Genomic DNA, 25,857 nt, shown 5'->3' with positions numbered 1-25,857 from the left:
TTCCAATGACAAAAGTAGATGTTGACTATTATTGTGTATGGTTTCAAAGCAAAAAAGCAGATGTCCTTTCGGAGGTATGGTCCTGATGCCTGTTGTTCACTGTTGGCTCCTGTTCCACTGTTCAAACAACTCTTTTTTCCCTGTTGAAACAACTCTTGTCAGTAGGTATATTGTTTAAAATATTAGCACTTGAAAATACAACCACAAATAGCCAAAAAGGAACCACCCTCCGATTTGAAATCAGATATCAATTGACCAAAAATAATAAATACATAGAAAGTGCAAAAATAAAAAAAATAAAAATTGACCAAAAAAATAAAAGATTCAATATTTTGAAGTGAAAAAATAAAAAATAAAAGATTCAAGATTACTGCATCAGTCGATGGTATTTTGCGATTTTGAAATCACGGGAGTTAGGCTATCTGGTAAATTAAAAGGATGCAACGAAACAAAACGAAAACTGGAAAAAAAAAACTGAAAAAAAATGGAACGAAAAAAGCGACCAAAACGAAACAAAAAACCCGAAACTTAACTGAACCGAAATGAAACAACCAAAACGAAACAAAAAAAAACTTAAAAGATTGAAATTGATTCTGAAAAGCCGATCAAAACGGAACAAAAAACCGAATCGAAACCGGCCAAAACGAAACAAAAATCTGAAAAAATCGAAACCGAACCGAAAAAGCAACCAAAACGAAACAAAAATTATCAACCGAAACCGAAAATAACCGACCCAAACAAAACAAAAAAACGAACTGAAACCCGTCTCGTGCTAAAATCCATCCCGACTCGAAACTCGTCCCGTGCGAAACTTCATGTCGGGTTGAAATTTTGTACCTGGTCTTTCACCAACAATGCTCTCCAGTTCTGCATTTCAACAAGCGCCTTTGCAGATCGATACGAGAGGGCAATTCGGTGATTTAGATCCCCTACACAGATAACTCGATTGGACCAATATGCAAAAGAACACAATTAGGAATCAAACATGATATCTAACATCATTCAAACTTTTAAAAGTGAATCAAAATGTCTATACGAGTTCATGCAATGAATCTTACTCGTGTGCTAGGATCGTTTCAGGGGATTTTTCATCATTCATGCCTTGAACACGTGGAAACCTTGTGTATCTAATGTTTAATATAGAATTGGGATTCATAGCTTTAGCTTCCTCTGTAGAATCAAGAAAAAAAATCAATTTCTTTGTAGATGAGTAGTATTAAAGGTAAGAAAAAAAAATTACCTTCAGTAATCATAGTAGCATGAACTGGAACCTACAGATGTTCCTCTTTCTAATACATCATTAGTAGCACGAACTGGAACCCATAAAATGCTCGTTATACTGATTGCCCGATCTGGTAACTCCTGGCTACCATCTTTTAATGTTAGTTCTGTTTCTGTATCAGTAGGGGTATGATTTTCAAACCAAGTAGTTCAAAAAACGCTCACTCAGGTCTGCGCATTTTTACGTTGACACCAATTTCCTTATAAGACTGAACCTTCTTAGTTACTTCACGAGACAGCCTTGCATTTTATCATCAATCTCGATTGTATGGAACATGTCCTCTGCGAGTTTCGGTTCATCATGTTCAAACCGAGCAGATTGCCTTCTAGATACCGACCTGTAAAACATAATATTAAAAATAGAAAAAACTAAAAATATATAATTAGATACAAAAGAACACGTGTGCATAAACCTTCCATTGTCACCCGCACCCTTCTCCTGAACCTTTATAACCATAGAGCATAAACCTACATAAAAAATTTCAAAATGATCAGATGCACAATCTGTTTATGCAACCGCAAACCATCACGACACTAATTAGACTGAGTTTTGGATTTCTGTCTTCCATTTGTGTTTTAATGTTAGTCTTTGCTGCTTTCAGGAACCGTACGAACTCCGATCTCCTCATGCTCGGATACTTTCGCCTTCTACCAGTTAAATTAACATATATAAATATTTACCCAATTTTTAGTTAAAAAACAAGAAAACACATGTAATATTCACACGCTAACCTTGGGGTCGTACGTCGGCAACAATTCTCTGGCATGCATACTGGAAGAAAGGCTTCTCGGAACCCGGCGACGTGAAATAAATTTTCGATGAGCTGTCCTGGTGACACTGGCCTGCAAATTTTCGGAGGAGGGATGTATGCACGAGTGAAAATGGAGGTCGTGCCTGCAGCGGTGTTGAAAGCTGGAAAGGCTGGTTGAACGTTGGTTCAGTTTGTAAACCCAAAGCCGTCTGTGCATACTCTTGTAGTTGCTGGCCTACACTGCCGTCTGAATCTTCTGTGCATACAACAACTGATAAAAACAACACCAACAAAACAAGTGACCGTAGCATGTCAAAACAACACTAACAAAACAAGTGACCGTAGCATGTCAAAACAACACCAACAAAACAAGTGACCGTAGCATGTCGATTATAACTGATTAACTAGTGCTAGAACTTAGCCAACTTATAATAGAACAGTGATCATAGTCCAACTACATGGATCAACAGCATCTGCATCCCAATTCAAGACACTATGTGGATCATCTAGACCATTCTTTATGTTCATCAAAGCTTGTACTGCAAGTTCAAAAACCATTAAACACTTTTATAACCTTTAAATGTTATGAACTGATCTCAACAAGAAGAAACAAAACTGATCTGTACCTCCTCTCTTGGCTGAGGCGACTGCCTTCTTCTTTTTGCTCGCATCAGACACCACACCATCTGAAACAAAACAAACATGGACACCTTGACTACCTTCAGTAACATTTTAAAACCAAGATTTACTATCAGTAACAAATCTAAATTAGCATACTTAATTAAAGAATTTATACCAGACAGTTGTCTATAAGCATGTTGAGTTCAAAATATCATAAATGATCCATAAATTAAACAAAAATAAAAACTTAATTGTAAAACAATTCAACCCTGTACTCATCTCATTCTCTGTTATTGGTAAACACATGAAAGAAATGTCACACCCCGGCCGCGTAAAACAACAAACCGCGGCGGAAACGCCGGGGAGGTAAGTGGCGACAGAATTATTGTTTCAACAACCATGGCAATTAAAGTTATGTATTATTAAAATTAAAGTTACATTGTCTTTGAGTTCAAACTAAACTAACATAATAACTGTCTTTTAAAGTCACTAAGGCCCGAGTCCGCCTAAGTGAAGCACAAGCATCATCATGCATTAGCACCTGAAACACATGTAAAAATAGGTACGTCAGCATAAAAATGCCTGTGAGATACATAGGTTTTGTTTATGCAGATTCATGACTTATGGTTTAAAAAAATGTTTAACAAAATGTAGTCATGAACCTTGTAAAATGTTTTCTTTTTTTAAACCATGTGAAAATCAATGAAAATCAAATGATGATGAAATGATAATGCATGGTTAAATGAATAACCAAGTGAAAATGAATTTGGACAAAATGTGTACTTTGTAGAACAATGTCATGTTCTTGTATAAAATGTTTCATGTCTTGCCCAAGTGATTCATATAACGCAACAATGTATTATACAATAAAAGCACTTATATATAGAAAGTACCAGCGGCGTATCCACCATGCTTTTATCATATAACACATAGCCCCGTTACACAAGTTACTTATCATTAACCAACCAAAATGTCTTGTTCAATGTCAAAAATGTGTATGTGTAAACCATGTACCATGTCATGTGTGAAATGTTTCATGTATAACCAAATGAAATGCATAGCAAGTAGGAAATCATCTACTTAAACTATGTGATGATGTCAATGTATAAACTGTGTCATGTATGGTGGATAACTAGAAGTTACTCAACCCCATAGTAAAAATGTACAAAACAATGCTTTTGAATAAACCTAAGTTTAAATCAAATGTTATGTTTTGTAGAAAAACAATGCTTTATGATTACAAACATTTATGCAGTAATGTTAATCGCATACATTCAAGCCTTGCGACTGTGGCGACAAACCCTTAAACGAATTAAAGGTTTATCTAAATTATGTTGTCGGATTCTGTCATCCCCAACTTCCAAACAAACCCAGGAAGTCGGAAACGGGAGTTGTCAATTCCTATGGTACCATTACATAAGTCCGAGCGGCGTAGCTAATGTTAATGAATGTATTATTGTCCCGATTTAACATACCAAATGTCATAACCAATGTAGCATGTGAAAACCATGTACTAGGAATGCTAAGTAAACATGCCTAGTAGAAATGTTCATGTAAAACAATGTGCTAGCATGTTAAGTAAACATACATAGCAGAAATGTCATGTAAAACAATGTGTTCCATATGCTAAGTAAATATATGCAACAAATGTGTAACAAATCAATGTGCTAGCATGCTTGACATACATAGCAAAACACAATTGAAAGCATGTACTATAAGTGTACTAGGTGAAACTAGCATGTTTATGTCATAAAAGCATGAAATGCACGAAAGTAACACGTATGTACATGTGTATCACCCCAAAGTATTTGAAAACGGTAAAAGAGGGCAACTATGTACTCACTTGGGATTGCTAATTAGTCTTGAGAATAAGACCAATTTAAGCTCCAAGTATCACGGAATCAACCGGCACCTAGTATAGGTAACTATGTTAATAATCGGCTCCTAAACCGGGAGATAGGATAGAATGAGGTTCTATAAATAAAATGAGTAATTGAACTCATATGGTATGATTTAATAGGCCCTATATTCTGATTGGAAAGCCTACCTAAGTGCTTTTGACCCGTTTCGACCCATTACGGTAACATAAGTCACTATAATGCGTCATTAGCGTAAAACTATGTTCGGATGGTTAACTATGTGCTATGCCAAGTCTTACATGCCCAATTATCCCTAAACATGTTTCTAAATCAGGTTACATGTCAAAAATATGTTCACATGATCAAAATACGGATTTATGCTTCAAAAGGGCATTTTGGTCATTTCCTATGGGCATACAAGCTAACTAGCATACGACTAACCATTCCTATGTGATCATAAGGTTATAACCTCAGTGGTTATTCCCTATGAAACTATGATCACTAAGTGTGCTTGGTCGGATCCTAAAGATCGACCAAACGGGTCGGGTTCGGAAGTATAAGCGGTTGTTTAGACCGCTTACCTTACGACCCTAAACAAGCACAAACTAATAGTGTCGTGTTAGACATGTCAAAACATGTCTAACCTACTGATTTGGTATCAAAACAAAGTGTTTTGATACCCTAAAATAGTTCCGAGGCAAAATGTGTGCTAAACGCACTTTGACCGAAACTTTGACTCGACACTACAACTAGCTAACGTGGTAATCAGCGGCTTTAATCACGAAGGATTATAACTATCGTGATTACAATCACGTTTCAAAGTTCAATTGAACTTTGACTTGACCAATTGATGGTCAAAACCGAAAGTCAAACTGTTGGCCAAACGTTTGACTTTCTGCACTACATAAGGAAAAAGCAAATAAAAGAATGAAAGAAGCTCACTAAGGGTCCTTGCTATCTTTTCAACAAGAAGACAAAGTCCCAAATGCTTGAGAGAGAGCTCCAAAGCAGATGTGAATGAGAGAAAGAAGGAATGAGCATTTTAAACAAGTGAAAGGCCTTGCTATTTATAGTTGAAGCAAGAACATGAGATCATTCCAAGTGTTTTTCTTGGTCATTAAGCATGAAATCCAAGCCTTACACTTGTTACAAGCAGAAGAGAAGCCTTGGAGAAGAGATAACTTGCTCCCCAAAACATAAAAATTGCAAACAAGGGCCTGATTTTACAAAACAGCAGCTAATTTCATGTTTCTGGTCGCTGGGCATGCTTTACGGTCCGCAAGGGGACCCTTACGGTCCGTAAGGACCCTGCATCTGATCAGCAACTTTCACATTTTGACAGCTTTTGCCCCTGCACTTGTTTGAGTCCATTTCAGGCACTTTTGACACCCGTTAAGCCATTTTCCAGGCTCCACAAGGTCAATAAAGTTTAGGGGACTCAAAATATGCTTGGAAAACTCACGGATGTCGGTTCGTTTAATCGTAAGGTCGCGTTGTTCGGCTAATTACGACAGAAATCGCAACGAGCGCGAAAACGATCCAAATTGCGAAACGAATGAAATTTTTGCATGCCGATCACTAAAATAAAAATATTTTAGTGTGTACAAAAATTTTGGATGTCCAGAAGTGGTCAGAACGTAAGATATGCACGAAAATGCAAACTTACGCCGTTTTTGACACTTCTAGTCCCTGTAAGATCATATAAGCATGTTTTCGCACACCGAACCTATCAAAGCTTATTTCTAAGCCATGTTTAGGTTATATATGGTATGTTTAACTTATGATCAAGTTCCGGACTGTACGTTGCCTTACGAAACGACAGACTTTTGCAAGTTGACGCAAATAGTCCCTGAGAGCGAATAAACTTGTTTTTGCCATACCAAAGCCTTCAAAACTTATTTCTAAGTTATGTAAAGGTTATTTAAGGTATGTTAAGTTTATGATGATGTTCCGGAGTGTTTTTTGCGTTAAACTGATCGTGTTTACGCACCAGTTTGCGTATAACTCTCCAGAAAGCGATATAGAGTTCAAAATCGATCAAAAATCAACATGGGCACAAAACCAAACATAAATGAGAAACATTGGGATCAAAACACACTGTTTTATTAATATTGTATTGTTCAGAGTTTCTAAAATGATATCACCAGCACAGATGTCACAGTCTCCCCTACTTCAGGAAATTTCGTCCCGAAATTTATTTTGAGGAAACTTGTGAGAATAGATGCGGATATTTCGCTTTCATCTGATCTTCACGTTCCCAAGTAAAATCTGGGCCACGTTTAGATTCCCAGCGAACTTTGACCAATTTAATTCGTTTGCCCTTTAACTGTTTAAATGAACGGTCCACTATCTCCACAGGTTTCTCAACAAAATGCATCGTGTTATCAACACGAATTTCATCAAGTGGTATGTGGAGGTTCTCATCAGCTAAACACTTTCTGAGATTGGACACGTGGAATGTGGGATGAACATTTCCAAGTTCAGGAGGTAGCTCAAGTTTATAGGCTACTTTTCCGACTCTTTCAACGATCTTGAATGGTCCAACATAGCGAGGTGCAAGTTTTCCTTTCTTTCCAAATCTAATCACGCCTTTCCAAGGGGATACCTTGAGTAGGACGTGATCACCAACTTGAAATTCTAAGGGCTTGCGTCGTCGATCCGCGTAACACTTCTGACGGCTTCTAGCTGTCTGAAGGTTTTCACGAATCTTCTTGACCTTATCTGTAGTCTCTAGAATGAGTTCAGGTCCAGTAAGCTGAGCTTCACCTATCTTGTCACACCCCCAAATTCCACCTGCGGATAACACCCGCTTCGAGGGCGTGACTGACCAGGATCCAGCCACCAATTATACTGACTAATTAAATTGATAACAAAAAGTAATACTTACTAACCATAAGATTAGCAAATATCAAGTTCAGAGTTTTAAGGTTTCAAGTTCAAACAGTAATAAGTAGCGGAAGCATAAGTAAGGTAGTTTAAACAAGGTTCATAGTTCAAAATAAGGTAACACCCAACACAAGGGTGGACAGACACTACTCGTTCCCAAGCAGCAAGCTCCTTCGTCACTGGTTACCTGCAAAGCATGCAGTAAAGGGGTCAACAATAATGCTGAGTGAGTTCACTAGTTGTCCAGTTTTAATTTCCAAAAACTTGTTTCACCAGTTAATTTATCCGTTTATACATGCCATGGGGAGCTACCCCAAAAGTTAGCGACTAAACTGTTTTTCCAATACCGAACACTAGGTAACCGTTTGCGTTTCCGCAGGATGCCCCGATGTCAATGTTCTATCATCATTGACGGATGCCTGAGTACATTAGTTCACGACCGATCCCATACCATGGCACGGTGTGAGGTTGGTAAAACCTAAATAGCGCTATCAACTAATAACCCGTTCGCCTGGCCCCGGCGACTAATCGGTATTATGTAGTAGGGACTTGAGTGATAGAGTTGCGTTTAGTGCCGTTTGGTTGCATTCCGTATAAACAGTAATTAACTAAAAGGTTTCCCAATACAAGGGAAGGAAAAGTAAGTTTATTCCCAGTAACTAGGGAAGGAATGTAAATGGTATCCCCTTCACAAGGGGATAGGGTTGTTTTAGTCTCGTGTCCCAAACCACCGGGACGCATGCTTTTAAGTTGTGAACTCACCTTGGCTTGCTCGGTAGATTATTTTACCCGGTCAAGTATGTTGGTCACCACGTCCTAGCATGGTTACCAAGTATGGGTCAAGTTGGGTACAAATAAACACATAGCGAACACGTACAGCAAGCACATACAGCAAATACGTAACAACAAACAGTTGGGTTAATGGGGTCAGCCCTAAACATACAATCAGCAGCAACAACACGTAGTCCAGTCAACAAAAAGCCCAACAGTTAAAGCCCAATAACACCAAAATAGCCCAGTCGAGACAGGGTGGTTGCGACTCGCAACCGAGGTTACGACTCGCAACCGAGGTCTCGGTTCATCACGTTTTGGTTACGAGTCGCAACCAGAGATTACGACTCGCAACTGGCGGTTCCGACTTAGCAGCAGTGGTTACGACTCGCAACCGGATTCGATACGCGTTGATTGCGACTCGCAACCGGGAGATCTCGACAAGACTTGATGTGGTCTCGAGTCGCAACCAAAGGTTACGACTCGCAACCGCGATTACGTGCACAACAAATCTTCTAGAACCTGCAATGTACTGACCAATAGAATTGCATTTTCATGTAACAGTGTACTATCCCCACTAAACATGTTTTCCTGTCTGTTTTGTGCACAATTTGGATCAAACTTAGCATATTTGAATGTTCATCAAATCTTCATACGTGTTCTTCATTTATTCAAACAACATTCAAACCACATTCCTCAATAACAATCCAAAATTTATGTATAAACCCTCTAACCAAACCCTTAATGTCATTCGGATAACAAAAACCATTCATCCTAAACAATATAACATATCTTTTATTAACATGATCCGAAACATATAACAATAATCGATCTAACCAAACATCTAACCAAATAACCACCGGAAAGCACTCTATTTTTCTCAAACAAGAGTAACAAATAACAACTAAATAACCAATCAATCATGCAAACATTTCAAGGCAATTTATCAACATTGTGTAACAAACACCTAGTGAACATAATAACACTAACCGATTCAAGTGAGACACAAAGGTGTTCAAGTTGGTGCAAGGATGAAGCCTTCGAGTGATGATTCCGAGTTCGAACCGAGGGTGCTCTTGATGTTGGTTGATCCGAGAGGGAGGAGGAAGGAGAGGAAGGTGATCTTGGTTAGGGTTTTGGGGTTTTAGTGAGAGGTAGAGAGTGTGAGAGTGTGAGGGAAAATGTTGCAAAAATGGTAAAATGGTGAGGGTTGGCCGGTATATATATCGAGTGGGTCAAGGGTTGTTTCCGGGTGGGCTAAGGGGTGTCAAGGCCCAAACGGCCCATCACTACTGTTCACTCGAGACCGAGCATGTCTCGAGTCGGGTCCGGCTCACTAGTATTACACACACATATATATATTACACATATACATAAATACACATAGCATGTAACAACGAATAGTTTCATGAATTTTTTTATTTAATAAAACATACGTACACACACGTTACATCGAAAGATTGTCCGGGAAAACCCGAAGTGTCACATTATCCCCAAGTTTTACGAACTTTCGTCCCGAAAGTTAAGGCAGCCACTGTCAAGCTAGCGTAAGTGAAAGCGTTTCAACGGGGTGTCCCATCATCCCCCCGTTAGTTTGGAATTTCGTCCCGAAATTCGGTTGTAGCTTCAGTGCTGGGGTTTTCGTTTGGGAACAACTGGGGATACTTGTGCTTCATCTGGTCTTCCCGCTCCCAGGTATACTCTGGGCCACGTCGCGAGTTCCAACGGACTCGTACAAGAGGTATCTGGCTACGTTTGAGGATTTTGATCTCTCGATCAGTGATTTCAATCGGTTCCTCAGTAAAGTGTAGCTATTCGTCAATAGTCAGTTCCTTATAAGGAATCACAAGTGTTTCGTCCGACAAACACTTCTTCAGGTTAGCTACGTGAAATACGTTGTGTACCGCACTCAGTTCTTCAGGCAAGTTCAATCTATAAGCGACCATACCGATTTTCTCGGTAATTTCGAATGGTCCGATATATCGCGGATTAAGCTTGCCCCGTTTACCAAAGTGAACCACACCCTTCCAGGGTGAGACTTTAAGTAGAACCCGGTCACCGACCTGGAATTCCAATGGTTTCCTACGCTTATCAGCGTAACTCTTCTGACGGTCACGAGCTGCCGCCATGCGTTGTCTGATCTGGGCAATCTTTTCCGTTGTATCCACCACCATCTCTGGGCCCGTGATTTGACTATCACCGATTTCCGCCCAGCAAAAAGGTGACCGGCATTTACGACCGTACAATGCCTCAAAAGGTGCTGCTTGAATACTAGTGTGGTAGCTGTTGTTGTAGGAGAACTATACTAGCGGTAGATGCTTCTCCCAGTTCTTGCCAAAATCGATCACACACGCTCTAAGCATGTCTTCTAGGGTTTGGATGGTGCGTTCAGACTGTCCATCCGTTTGCGGGTGATAAGCGGTGCTCATGTCCAAACGTGAGCCAAAGGATTTGTGCATAGCTTGCCACAATTCCGAAGTAAAACGAGCGTCTCGGTCGGAAATAATTGAGGTTGGCACCCCGTGCCTCGAAACTACTTCCTTTAAGTAAATCTCCGCCAAGGTAGAAAACTTGTCTGTTTCCTTAATAGCCAGAAAGTGCGCGGACTTGGTCAATCGATCTACTATTACCCAAATAGTATCATTTCCGCGTTGAGACCTAGGTAGCCCTGTAACAAAATCCATGGAAATTTGCTCCCATTTCCATTTCGGGATTTCTGGTTGTTGGAGTAGACCTGCTGGCTTCTGGTACTCTGTCTTGACTCTTGCGCAAGTCAAACATTTGCTGACGTATGTTGCTATGTGGGCCTTCATGCCAGGCCACCAATATGTAGTCTTCAAGTCGTGGTACATCTTGTCCGAACCAGGATGTACTGAGTAGCGGGACTTGTGGGCTTCGTCCATCACGAGTTCACGTAAGTCTCCATAGAGAGGGACCCAAATGCGCCCTGTTACATAGTAAGCGCCATCTTCCTTCTGTTCTAGTTGCTGTCTCGACCCTCGCAGAGATTCAGCCCTGATGTTTTCCGGTTTTAATGCTTCAACCTGAGCATGTCGGATCTGGGTAGGGAGGTTAGACTGGATGGTAAGTTGCAATGCTCGCACGCGCTTCGGTACAGTGTCCTTTCGGCTGAGGGCGTCTGCCACGACATTGGCCTTGCCCGGATGATACTTGATGGCACATTCGTAGTCATTCAAGAGTTCGACCCATCGACGTTGTCTCATGTTCAATTCCTTTTGCCTAAAGATATGCTCGAGACTCCTATGATCGGTGTAAATAGTGCACTTGGTACCGTACAGGTAATGTCTCCATATCTTAAGAGCAAAGATCACTGCTCCTAGTTCCAAGTCATGCGTTGTGTAGTTTCTTTCGTGTGTCTTGAGTTGTCGTGAGGCGTAGGCAATAACTCTCTCGCGTTGCATTAACACGCAACCGAGCCCATGAATAGATGCATCGCAGTAAACTACGAAGTCGTCAGTGCCTTCAGGCAACGAGAGAATAGGGGCGCTACAGAGGTTATCCTTAAGTCTCTGAAAAGCAGATTCCTGTGCTTCATTCCACTTGTAGGCAATGCCTTTCTGAGTAAGAGTCGTGAGGGGTTGGGCAATCTTTGAGAATCCCTGAATGAATCTGCGGTAGTAGCCTGCCAAACCCAAGAATTGGCGAACTTCAGTGGGAGTCTTAGGCGTAGGCCAGTTCTTTATCGATTCGATCTTAGCTGGGTCAACATGAATTCCGTTCTTATTAACTACATGGCCGAGGAAATGGACTTCTCGAAGCCAAAAGTCGCACTTCGAGAATTTGGCGTACAATTGTTCCTTGCGTAAGAGTTCGAGGATGAGGCGTAGGTGTCGTTCATGCTCTTCTTGACTTTTTGAATAGATTAGAATGTCGTCGATAAACACGATCACGAATTTGTCGAGGTAAGGCTTACATACGCGGTTCATAAGATCCATGAACACTGCCGGTGCGTTGGTCATTCCGAAAGGCATAACGAGAAATTCATAGTGACCATAACGGGTCCTAAACGCAGTCTTGGAAATATCTTCGTCACGTACTCTCAACTGATGATAGCCTGATCGCAGGTCGATCTTAGAATAGTAGCTCGATCCTTGCAGCTGATCGAATAGGTCGTCGATGCGCGGGAGAGGGTAACGATTCTTGATGGTAACCTTGTTCAACTCACGATAGTCGATGCACATCCGGAATGTGCCATCCTTCTTCTTGACAAAGAGTACTGGGGCTCCCCAGGGTGATGAACTAGGACGGATAAATCCTTTATCCAAAAGTTCCTATAATTGCGTGGAGAGTTCCTTCAGTTCTGCAGGGGCTAGACGGTACGGTGCACGAGCTATGGGTGCTGCTCCGGGAGCTAGCTCGATTTGAAATTCGACCTGACGGTGGGGAGGGAGTCCAGGTAGTTCCTCAGGAAATACCTCGGGATAGTCACGTACTACAGGGAAATCTTCAATCCTCTTTTCCTTTTCGTGGGTGTTGGTGACGAGTGCTAGGATAGCGGTGTGCCCTTTTTGTAAACACTTCTGGGCTTTCAGGAGCGAGATAATGCCTGTGACTTCTCCACCTTTGTTGCCTTGGACGATGAGGGGTTGGCCAGAACGACGAGGTATACGAACTGCTTTCTCTTGACAGAGGATCTCAGCGCAGTGTTTGGATAACCAATCCATACCAATGACGACGTCGAAGCTTCCAAGCTTGACAGGGAAAAGATCGATACTAAACGTGTGGCCAGACAATTCTAGTGTGCAGTCGTGGATCATGTGCGTGGCCTCGATGTTCTTACCATCAGCTATCTCGACGACGTGCTTAGAACTTAATAATGCAGGCGGGTGCTTAAGTTTCTTACTAATGCGAAGGGATACATAACTGGCATCGGCACCGGAATCAAATAACACAGAAACATAACGATCATCAAGTAGGAACTTACCCGCCACGACGTTGGGGTCGTTCCTTGCTTCTCCAGCTCCAATCACGAAAGTTCTTCCCCTTGCATTCCCAGCATTGTTGTTTTGCTCATTGTTCCCAGCTCCCTGGTTGTTGTTGCGATTCTGATTCAGTTCAGGGCAATCCTTTCGCATGTGCCCTGTTGCCCCACATTTAAAACATGCCCGGTTGTTTCCCTGCTGCTGCTGCTGCTGGGGTTGTTGCTGATTCTGCCTTGCTGGGAACTGACTTCTACAATCCTTGGCTTCATGCCCCATCTTGTGGCATCGCTGACACTGACCCTTGTTACATGCCCCATTGTGGTGCCTGTTACACTTGTTGCACTTAGGGTAGCTTCCCCGGTAGCCACCCTGTTGCTGAGTGCCCTTGTTGTTGTCAGTTTTCCTTTGCTGAGCTGGGGCTTGAGTAGGGTTAGCATCTTTGCCCTGATTTCCATCCCACTTTCTTTTACCATCACTGGAAGTTCCTTCCGCAGCACTGATCCTTTTGGGCAACCTGCCCTCCTCCACAGCCTGGTTGGTGAGTTTGTGGGCAAGACGAACCACGGGCTGTATGGCAGTGAGGTTGGCCGAGGTTACGTGGCTCCTGATTTCCGGGACTAAACCCTTGATGTACAATTCGATCCTTCGATACATGGGTCGGGACATGTTTGGACAAAGAGCAGCATAGTCGTTGGACAGCTTGGTGTAGGTCTCAATCTCTGACCCAACCATCTTGATTTCATAGTACTCGTCCTCGAGTTTGTGGATGTCATCCCTGTGACAGTACTCTTCCTTGATCATATCCTTGAAATCTTCCCATGCAGTAGCGTTTGCAGTCTCCAAACCAAGCATTTGAATTTGCGCCTTCCACCACGAAAGTGCGCTTCCCTCAAGAGTACCAGTAGCAAACTTCACCCAATTAGCAGGGGGACACTCGCAGACAGCGAAGACAGCTTCTACCTTCTCGATCCAGTGCAGGAGACCTATGGCACCCTCAGTGCCACTGAATGGAAGAGGCTTGCAATCCATGAAGGTCTTGAAGGTACAGACACGTGGTTGCACAGGCGCAGGCTGACCTATAGGGTGAGCTGCGAAAGCTGCAGCCACCGTGTTGAGCAGGTTAGTGAACTGAGCCTGAGTCATGTTGACGTTTCCTCGTCCGCGTCCACTCATTGTCTTCATAACCAGAAAACACAGTATGAGTGTGGTGTCGTAACATAGCGAGAATGAGATAGAAGAGAGAAAGAGTATCTATCTAATCAGGCAAACTAGTACGTATAGTAAGGCAGAAGCATAAGACAAATAAGCAAGTAAATATGGGTCCGAGCTATGAGGTCAGATAAGTCGAGCCTTGCACTTGGAGTGTAGTGTCGTCATGAGTCACGGGTTATAGTCTGGTTTTTCTCAAAAAGATTTTTCCCCTTTTTAAAACCAAGTTCACTATAACCAATGGCTCTGATACCAATCTGTCACACCCCCAAATTCCACCTGCGGATAACACCCGCTTCGAGGGCGTGACTGACCAGGATCCAGCCACCAATTATACTGACTAATTAAATTGATAACAAAAAGTAATACTTACTAACCATAAGATTAGCAAATATCAAGTTCAGAGTTTTAAGGTTTCAAGTTCAAACAGTAATAAGTAGCGGAAGCATAAGTAAGGTAGTTTAAACAAGGTTCATAGTTCAAAATAAGGTAACACCCAACACAAGGGTGGACAGACACTACTCGTTCCCAAGCAGCAAGCTCCTTCGTCACTGGTTACCTGCAAAGCATGCAGTAAAGGGGTCAACAATAATGCTGAGTGAGTTCACTAGTTGTCCAGTTTTAATTTCCAAAAACTTGTTTCACCAGTTAATTTATCCGTTTATACATGCCATGGGGAGCTACCCCAAAAGTTAGCGACTAAACTGTTTTTCCAATACCGAACACTAGTTAACCGTTTGCGTTTCCACAGGATGCCCCGATGACAATGTTCTATCATCATTGACGGATGCCTGAGTACATTAGTTCACGACCGATCCCATACCATGGCACGGTGTGAGGTTAGTAAAACCTAAATAGCGCTATCAACTAATAACCCGTTCGCCTGGCCCCGGCGACTAATCGGTATTATGTAGTAGGGACTTGAGTGATAGAGTTGCGTTTAGTGCCGTTTGGTTGCATTCCGTATAAACAGTAATTAACTAAAAGGTTTCCCAATACAAGGGAAGGAAAAGTAAGTTTATTCCCAGTAACTAGGGAAGGAATGTAAATGGTATCCCCTTCACAAGGGGATAGGGTTGTTTTAGTCTCGTGTCCCAAACCACCGGGACGCATGCTTTTAAGTTGTGAACTCACCTTGGGTTGCTCGGTAGATTATTTTACCCGGTCAAGTATGTTGGTCACCACGTCCTAGCATGGTTACCAAGTATGGGTCAAGTTGGGTACAAATAAACACATAGCGAACACGTACAGCAAGCACATACAGCAAATACGTAACAACAAACAGTTGGGTTAATGGGGTCAGCCCTAAACATACAATCAGCAGCAACAACACGTAGTCCAGTCAACAAAAAGCCCAACAGTTAAAGCCCATAAAAACACCAAAATAGCCCAGTCGAGACAGGGTGGTTGCGACTCGCAACCGAGGTTATGACTCGCAACCGAGGTCTCGGTTCATCACGTTTTGGTTACGAGTCGCAACCAGAGATTACGACTCGCAACTGGCGGTTCCGACTTAGCAGCAGTGGTTACGACTCGCAACCGGATTCGATACGCGTTGATTGCGACTCGCAACCGGGAGATCTCGACAAGACTTGATGTGGTCTCGAGTCGCAACCAAAGGTTACGACTCGCAACCGCGATTACGTGCACAACAAATCTTCTAGAACCTGCAATGTACTGACCAATAGAATTGCATTTTCATGTAACAGTGTACTATCCCCACTAAACATGTTTTCCTGTCTGTTTTGTGCACAATTTGGATCAAACTTAGCATATTTGAATGTTCATCAAATCTTCATACGTGTTCTTCATTTATTCAAACAACATTCAAACCACATTCCTCAATAACAATCCAAAATTTATGTATAAACCCTCTAACCAAACCCTTAATGTCATTCGGATAACAAAAACCATTCATCCTAAACAATATAACATATCTTTTATTAACATGATCCGAAACATATAACAATAATCGATCTAACCAAACATCTAACCAAATAACCACCAGAAAGCACTCTATTTTTCTCAAACAAGAGTAACAAATAACAACTAAATAACCAATCAATCATGCAAACATTTCAAGGCAATTTATCAACATTGTGTAACAAACACCTAGTGAACATAATAACACTAACCGATTCAAGTGAGACACAAAGGTGTTCAAGTTGGTGCAAGGATGAAGCCTTCGAGTGATGATTCCGAGTTCGAACCGAGGGTGATCTTGATGTTGGTTGATCCGAGAGGGAGGAGGAAGGAGAGGAAGGTGATCTTGGTTAGGGTTTTGGGGTTTTAGTGAGAGGTAGAGAGTGTGAGAGTGTGAGGGAAAATGTTGCAAAAATGGTAAAATGGTGAGGGTTGGCCGGTATATATATCGAGTGGGTCAAGGGTTGTTTCCGGGTGGGCTAAGGGGTGTCAAGGCCCAAACGGCCCATCACTACTGTTCACTCGAGACCGAGCATGTCTCGAGTCGGGTCCGGCTCACTAGTATTACACACACATATATATATTACACATATACATAAATACACATAGCATGTAACAACGAATAGTTTCATGAATTTTTTATTTAATAAAACATACGTACACACACGTTACATCGAAAGATTGTCCGGGAAAACCCGAAGTGTCACATATCTCATTCCAGCAGACCGGTGAACGACATTTTCGACCGTATAAAGCTTCGAAAGGAGCCATGTTGATGCTAGAGTGATAACTATTGTTGTAGGAGAATTCGATCAAAGGTAGATGCGAATCCCAACTACCACCAAAATCAATCACACACGCTCTAAGCATATCCTCCAGTGTCTGGATTGTTCTCTCAGATTGACCATCTGTCTGCGGATGGTATGCTGTGCTCAAATGAAGTTGAGTACCCATGGCAGATGGCATGGTTCTCCAAAAACGAGACGAGAATCGAGCATCTCTGTCAGATATAATGTTCAAAGGAACACCATGTCGAGATACAATCTCATCAACATAGATCTTGGCAAGATCATCTGCAGATAGACTCTCACGGATTGGCAAGAAATGTGTTGACTTTGTAAGACGATCAACAACAACCCAAATGGCGTCATGACCCTTCTTAGTGCGCGGTAACTTGGTAATGAGATCCATAGAAATGTTTTGCCATTTCCAAACCGGAATCTCTGGTTGCTCCAATAATCCAGAGGGATGTTGATGTTCTGCCTTAACCTTAAGACAAGTAAGGCATTTGGAAACATAAAAGGCTATGTCTTTCTTCATACCCGGCCACCAGTACTGGGTTCGAAGATCCTTATACATTTTGTCTGCACCAGGATGAATAGAATAACGAGACTTATGAGCTTCATCCATAAGCAAGGTGCGAAGATTGTCTATGCTTGGGACCCACAAACGGCCCATGTAGTAGAAAATCCCAAAATCTCTCAGTTCAAGCTCAGGATTAGTATGACACGGTAACTCTTTACCCATCAAGTCTTGTGCAACACAAGTATGTTGAGCCTGAATTATGCGAGATTGAATGTCAGATCGAACCTGAACACAATGAAGCTTGACACGTTCCTTACGACTCAATGCATCAGCCACGACATTCGCTTTACCAGGATGGTAGCGAATTTCACAATCATAGTCGTTTAGGAGTTCAATCCATCGTCGTTGCCTCATGTTTAGTTCTTTTTGATTGAAGATGTGCTGGAGACTCTTGTGGTCAGTAAACAATACATACTTTGTATCGTAAAGGTAGTGTCTCCAGATTTTGAGAGCAAAGACTACTGCACCTAACTCAAGATCATGAGTGGTGTAGTTCTTCTCGTGCACTTTCAGCTGTCTTGATGCATAGGCTATAACTTTGTTTCTTTGCATAAGAACGCAGCCAAGGCCTAAGTTGGATGCATCACAGTACACGACAAAGTCGTCATTACCCTCGGGCAAAGATAGAATAGGTGCATCACAAAGCTTCTGTTTCAAGGTCTGGAAAGCTTCTTCCTGTCTGGATCCCCACTCAAAAGGTTTGCCTTTCTGAGTTAAAGAAGTGAGAGGAACCGCAATTTTGGAGAAGTTTTCAATGAAACGGCGGTAATAACCCGCTAGACCAAGAAATGAACGAACCTCGGTAGGATTAGTAGGAGTATCCCAGTCCTTAATCGCACTGATTTTGGCGGGATCTACATGAATACCTTGTTCGTTGACGATGTGCCCTAAAAATTGAACTTCCTTAAGCCAGAATTCGCACTTGGAGAATTTGGCGAAAAGTTGTTCTTTCTTTAGAAGCTCCATAGTAAGACGAAGATGTTGTTCATGATCAGCTCGAGTCTTAGAATAGATCAAAATATCATCAATGAAGACGATGATGAACTTATCCAAATAAGGCTTACAAACCCTATTCATCAAGTCCATGAAAACAGATGGAGCATTTGTTAAACCGAAAGGCATAACAGTGAACTCATAATGACCATAACGCGTACGAAAAGCTGTCTTGGAAATATCTTCTTCGAGAACTCGAAGTTGATGATACCCAGAACGTAGATCAATCTTTGAAAAGCAAGTAGCACCCTGTAGCTGATCAAAGAGATCATCGATGCGAGGTAGGGGATATCGATTCTTGATGGTAAGCTTATTAAGCTCACGGTAATCGATACACATCCTGAATGATCCATCTTTCTTTTTCACGAATAGGACAGGAGCGCCCCAAGGGGAAAAGCTTGGACGGATGAATCCTTTGTCAGAAAGCTCCTGAAGCTGTTTAGATAACTCTTGCATCTCAGATGGTGCAAGACGATAAGGTGACTTAGCAATGGGATTAGCGCCAGGCACAAGATCAATGCGGAACTCAACTTGGCGCACAGGGGGTAAACCAGGTAATTCTTCAGGAAATACCTCTGGGTAATCCCGAACAACAGGGATATCTTGGATTGTCTTACCCTTGCCTTTATCCTCTATGACATGTACTAAGAAAGCAACATACTTCTTTCGCAGGTATTTGCGGGCTTGGGTACAAGACATGAGTTTAACGGGTTTCTCCCCATGAACTTCTAAGATCTCACCAGTCGAAAGCGGTATACGAACCAACTTCTCAAAACATACCACCTCAGCATGGTACTTGGATAACCAATCCATTCCTACTATGACGTCGAAGCTCCCGAGTTGCATCGGTGTGAGGTCGATAGGGAAAAGATGGTTATTGAGATTCAACTGGCAATTTCGAAGAACAGAGTTGAGGACAACAGGTTCACCACTAGCTACTTCTACTGTCAAGGGCTTTCCTAGTTTTGTTCTAATCATCGCAAGCAAAGGCTCAAATGCTAAGGACACAAAACTCTTATCGGCACCCGAATCAAATAGAACAGAAGCAGGATGGTTGTTAACAAAGAACGTACCGTTCACCACTTCGTTATCTGCACGCGCCTCATTGGCATTCAGATTGAAAGCTCTACCACGAGCTGGTGCCTGATTTGCGTTTGCCAACCTCGGGCAGTTGTTCCTGTAGTGAGTCAGATCCCCACAGTTGAAACATGAACCAGGCGGAAAGTGAGGTCGTGCAGGATTCTGGGAAGGGTTCTGTGCATGGTTTTGAGCAGGCTGATTCAGATTAGGAGCAAAACGGCAGGTATTCGCAAGATGACCAGACTTGCCACAATTCGTGCAGATGCGGCATTGCATTTGTGGCTGGTGATGGCTATTACATCTGTTGCACAGAGGTGCATTTCCCGCATACTGCCGCTTGGCAGCAGGTTGTGCAGCCTGATTCTGTGCTGCCTGATTAGGAGCAGCCTGGTTAGTCTGAGCAGTGACAGCAAAATTCTTGGAAGCCTTACGCTTCCTCGATTTCTTTGAAGACTCAGCAGCCTTCTTGCCCTTGTTATCCTTGGCGCCATCAGACTGTTTCTACTTTTTGTCACCTTTCCTGTGGAGTTTACCCTTCTTGATCTGCGATTCGGTAAGGGTAGCAGCTAGCTCAATGGCCTGTCGGATGGTAGGATGGTAGTAGGGTGACTGCCAGTGACAATATCCTGAACAGGATCCGGCAACCCATCTATGTACCTCTCGATTGCCTTATCCAAAGGCGTGACCATTGTTGGACAGAGCAAGCTTAACTCCTCATATCTGTCAGTGTAAGCCCGATGTTCACCACTGACTTGCTTCAGATCATTGAACTCATCTTCGAGTGCCCTCTGCTCATGTCGAGGACAAAATTCTCTCATCATGAGAGCCCTGAGTTCCTCCCAAGTTTGACCCAAAGCAACATCTGCACCTCTATCTCTCATTACCCCATTCCACCAGGTAAGAGCCCTCTTTTGGAATACACTCGAAGCAAACTCGACTTTACGGTTGTTCGGACAGTGAACATGGCGAAATGTGCTCTCAAGACTCTTAAACCACTCGAGAAGCCCAGTTGCTCCTTCAGTACCACTAAACTTGAGTGGTTTAGCCGAGTTAAACAGTTTGAAGTTGCACGGAGTAGGTGCATTAACATTGTTATTGGTGGCTTGGTTTATTTGAGTTATGAGACCAGGTAGCATAGCAGCCATCTGCTGTGCTATAATAGTTGCCAGTTCGGCATCAGGTTGAGGAACGTTACGTCGAGGAGGCATTCTAAAAGAGGAAACATGAGAGAAAACGAGTGAGATGATGTGATGAAAATGAGATAACAATAAAATCGACAAAAGGCAAGGAATGTGGTCGTTTGTTTGTTACCACAAAGCAAACAAACAACACACAGTGACAAATCAAAGTAAATGAGTCATAATAATGTATCGCGAAGACATGCTTGCCTATAAGTGAACACTCACCCCAAGAGTTCCCAGGTAAGAGTGATTGGTCCGATACTGCGGATTTGTACGAACACTCTAGCCTTAGACAGAAAACTCAGGGTACAGGCATTCACTCTTCCAGCTTGCACGTGTTCACATTATTTAGACCCAAAACTTTGACGGGATTTTGAAAATTCAGAAGGCACGAGACCAAAAAGAAATCATCTAAGGATAGATGATTGATTTCAAAATCGTTTTGGAATATTGTGTTCAAGTTTTGGTAATCACCTAAGGATAGGTGACGTGTATTGTTTTAAAATCTAAACACAAGTAAACTTGTGTTAGGGTCCTAGAAAGTTATAGTCTAGGTCAAAGCATTACTAATAACCTAATTCCCTATAACCATTGGCTCTGATACCAACTCTTCTGTCACACCCCGGCCGCGTAAAACAACAAACCGCGGCGGAAACGCCGGGGAGGTGAGTGGCGACAGAATTATTGTTTCAACAACCATGGCAATTAAAGTTATGTATTATTAAAATTAAAGTTACATTGTCTTTGAGTTCAAACTAAACTAACATAATAACTGTCTTTTAAAGTCACTAAGGCCCGAGTCCGCCTAAGTGAAGCACAAGCATCATCATGCATTAGCACCTGAAACACATGTAAAAATAGGTACGTCAGCATAAAAATGCCTGTGAGATACATAGGTTTTGTTTATGCAGATTCATGACTTATGGTTTAAAAAAATGTTTAACAAAATGTAGTCATGAACCTTGTAAAATGTTTTCCTTTGTAAAACCATGTGAAAATCAATGAAAATCAAATGATGATGAAATGATAATGCATGGTTAAATGAATAACCAAGTGAAAATGAATTTGGACAAAATGTGTACTTTGTAAAACAATGTCATGTTCTTGTATAAAATGTTTCATGTCTTGCCCAAGTGATTCATATAACGCAACAATGTATTATACAATAAAAGCACTTATATATAGGAAGTACCAGCGGCGTATCCACCATGCTTTTATCATATAACACATAGCCCCGTTACACAAGTCACTTATCATTAACCAACCAAAATGTCTTGTTCAATGTCAAAAATGTGTATGTGTAAACCATGTACCATGTCATGTGTGAAATGTTTCATGTATAACCAAATGCAATGCATAGCAAGTAAGAAATCATCTACTTAAACTATGTGATGATGTCAATGTATAAACTGTGTCATGTATGGTGAATAACTAGAAGTTACTCAACCCCATAGTAAAAATGTACAAAACAATGCTTTTGAATAAACCTAAGTTTAAATCAGATGTTATGTTTTGTAGAAAAACAATGCTTTATGATTACAAACATTTATGCAGTAATGTTAATCGCATACATTCAAGCCTTGCGACTGTGGCGACAAACCCTTAAACGAATTAAAGGTTTATCTAAATTATGTTGTCGGATTCTGTCATCCCCAACTTCCAAACAAACCCAGGAAGTCGAAAACGGGAGTTGTCAATTCCTATGGTACCATTACATAAGTCCGAGCGGCGTAGCTAATGTTAATGAATGTATTATTGTCCCGATTTAACATACCAAATGTCATAACCAATGTAGCATGTGAAAACCATGTACTAGGAAATGCTAAGTAAACATGCCTAGTAGAAATGTTCATGTAAAACAATGTGCTAGCATGTTAAGTAAACATACATAGAAGAAATGTCATGTAAAACAATGTCTTCCATATGCTAAGTAAACATATGCAACAAATGTGTAACAAATCAATGTGCTAGCATGCTTGACATACATAGCAAAACACAATTAAAAGCATGTACTATAAGTGTACTAGGTGAAACTAGCATGTTTATGTCATAAAAGCATGAAATGCACGAAAGTAACACGTATGTACATGTGTATCACCCCAAAGTATTTGAAAACGGTAAAAGAGGGGAACTATGTACTCATTTGGGATTGCTAATTAGTCTTGAGAATAAGACCAATTTAAGCTCCAAGTATCATGGAATCAACCGGCACCTAGTATAGGTAACTATGTTAATAATCGGCTCCTAAACATGGATATAGGATAGAATGAGGTTCTATAAATCAAATGAGTAACTGAACTCATATGGTATGATTTAATAGGCCCTATATTCTGATTGAAAAGCCTACCTAAGTGCTTTTGACCCGTTTCGACCCATTACGGTAACATAAGTCACTATAATGCATCATTAGCGTAAAACTATGTTCGGATGGTTAACTATGTGCTATGCCAAGTCTTACATGCCCAATTATCCCTAAACATGTTTCTAAATCAGGTTACATGTCAAAAATATGTTCACATGATCAAAATACGGATTTATGCTTCAAAAGGGCATTTTGGTCATTTCCTATGGGCATACAAGCTAACTAGCATACGACTAACCATTCCTATCTGATCATAAGGTTATAACCTCAGTGGTTATTCCCTATGAAACTATGATCACTAAGTGTGCTTGGTCGGATCCTAAAGATCGACCAAACGGGTCGGGTTCGGAAGTATAAGCGGTTGTTTAGACCGCTTACCTTACGACCCTAAACAAGCACAAACTAATAGTGTCGTGTTAGACATGTCAAAACATGTCTAACCTACTGATTTGGTATCAAAACAAAGTGTTTTGATACCCTAAAATAGTTCCGAGGCAAAATGCGTGCTAAACGCACTTTGACCGAAATTTGACTCGACACTACAACTAGCTAACGTGGTAATCAGCGGCTATAATCACGAAGGATTATAACTATCGTGATTACAATCACGTTTCAAAGTTCAATTGCACTTTGACTTGACCAATTGATGGTCAAAACCGAAAGTCAAACTGTTGGCCAAACGTTTGACTTTCTGCACTACATAAGGAAAAAGCAAATAAAAGAATGAAAGAAGCTCACTAAGAGTCCTTGCTATCTTTTCAACAAGAAGACAAAGTCCCAAATGCTTGAGAGAGAGCTCCAAAGCAGATGTGAATGAGAGAAAGAAGGAATGAGCATTTGAAACAAGTGAAAGGCCTTGCTATTTATAGTTGAAGCAAGAACATGAGATCATTCCAAGTGTTTTTCTTGGTCATTAAGCATGAAATCCTAGCCTTCCACTTGTTACAAGCAGAAGAGAAGCCTTGGAGAAGAGATAACTTGCTCCCCAAAACATAAAAATTGCAAACAAGGGCCTGATTTTACAAAACAGCAGCTAATTTCATGTTTCTGGTCGCTGGGCATGCTTTACAGTCCGCAAGGGGACCCTTACGGTCCGTAAGGACCCTGCATCTGATCAGCAACTTTCACATTTTGACAGCTTTTGCCCCTGCACTTGTTTGAGTCCATTTCAGGCACTTTTGACACCCGTTAAGCCATTTTCAAGGCTCCACAAGGTCAATAAAGTTTAGGGGACTCAAAATATGCTTGGAAAACTCACGGATGTCGGTTCGTTTAGTCGTACGGTTGCGTTGTTCGGCTAATTACGACAGAAATCGCAACGAGCGCGAAAACGATCCAAATTGCGAAACGAATGAAATTTTTGCATGCCGATCACTAAAATAAAAATATTTTAGTGTGTACAAAAATTTTGGATGTCCAGAAGTGGTCAGAACGTAAGATATGCGCGAAAATGCAAACTTACGACGTTTTTGACACTTTTAGTCCCTGTAAGATCATATAAGCATGTTTTCGCACACCGAACCTATCAAAGCTTATTTCTAAGCCATGTTTAGGTTATATATGGTATGTTTAACTTATGATCAAGTTCCGAACTGTACGTTGCCTTACGAAACGGCAGAATTTTGCAAGTTGACGCAAATAGTCCCTGAGAGCGAATAAACTTGTTTTTGCCATACCAAAGCCTTCAAAACTTATTTCTAAGTTATGTAAAGGTTATTTAAGGTATGTTAAGTTTATGATGATGTTCCGAAGTGTTTGTTGTGTTAAACCGATCGTGTTTACGCACCCGTTTGCGTATAACTCTCCAGAAAGCGATATAGAGTTCAAAATCGATCAAAAATCAACATGGGCACAAAACCAAACATAAATGAGAAACATTGGGATCAAAACACACTGTTTTATTAATATTGTATTGTTCAGAGTTTGTAAAATGATATCACCAGCACAGATGTCACAAGAAATGACATTATTAGTTCCATCATATAATCAGTCATTCCTTAAATTTCACAGATCAAAAACCAAACCACTTAAAAAAAGTCATTATTGTAAAACATCCAAAAACTATAGAACCATAACACAAATAAACAAAATTAATGAAAAGGATAGTAGAAAGATGATCTCAAATAAACAAAAGGGACTCAAGTATTCTTGAAGTTATTGAAAACAAACAAAACTATACAAACCAAAACATACCGAGAAGAGATCTGAATCTATTTCACAGATCTGCTAGAAAAAAGTAACGGATCTGAATCTATTTCACAGATCCAGTAGAAACAACATACCCGCTTTGGCTCGTGAAACATTAGAGTAGCTTCACCTTCCCCAATAATATAAGATAACCTGAATGCAAGCATTGTTAAAGTGAAAAAAAATTATCAAAGAGATTATCTACAATGCCAAAAAATGACCAGTGAAAATCTACTATAACTTATCCATCACACTAAATAGTTAAATAGTTATCTCTAAAATTAAGAACATGTTACATCAGAGGGACGGTGTCTTAAACAGTTATCCCCATCCCCCACCATGTTAACCATCTGAGAGAAGGTGTCTCGAACACCAAGCAATTGCAAATAACAACATAATAACACTATATTATCATACAACAACATAACAACAACACTTAAAACG

General features: G+C 41.1%; 2 long non-coding RNA genes across 3 annotated transcripts; both read right to left on the bottom strand.

The window, feature by feature from the left end:
• Positions 1-1,098: 1,098 nt before the first annotated feature.
• LOC110891963 lies at positions 1,099-1,838 on the bottom strand. The gene is made up of 3 exons (XR_002565715.2): positions 1,695-1,838; positions 1,241-1,619; positions 1,099-1,170 (listed from the first exon to the last, which is right to left on the bottom strand). It is a non-coding gene; the product is annotated as an uncharacterized LOC110891963 (long non-coding RNA).
• Positions 1,839-2,463: 625 nt separating this feature from the next.
• LOC110891964 lies at positions 2,464-25,567 on the bottom strand. 2 transcript variants are annotated; one of them, XR_002565717.2, is made up of 3 exons: positions 25,509-25,567; positions 2,660-2,719; positions 2,464-2,572 (listed from the first exon to the last, which is right to left on the bottom strand). It is a non-coding gene; the product is annotated as an uncharacterized LOC110891964 (long non-coding RNA). The 2 variants fall into 2 exon arrangements; XR_002565716.2 differs by lacking the exon at positions 25,509-25,567 and adding an exon at positions 2,830-2,888.
• Between the last annotated feature and the right edge of the window lie 290 nt (positions 25,568-25,857).

Source organism: Helianthus annuus, chromosome 11, assembly GCF_002127325.2.
Source record: "Helianthus annuus cultivar XRQ/B chromosome 11, HanXRQr2.0-SUNRISE, whole genome shotgun sequence".
Taxonomy (NCBI): domain Eukaryota; kingdom Viridiplantae; phylum Streptophyta; class Magnoliopsida; order Asterales; family Asteraceae; genus Helianthus; species Helianthus annuus.
Note: the sequence above shows the minus strand (reverse complement) of the source record. Positions and strands in the feature narration are given on the sequence as shown.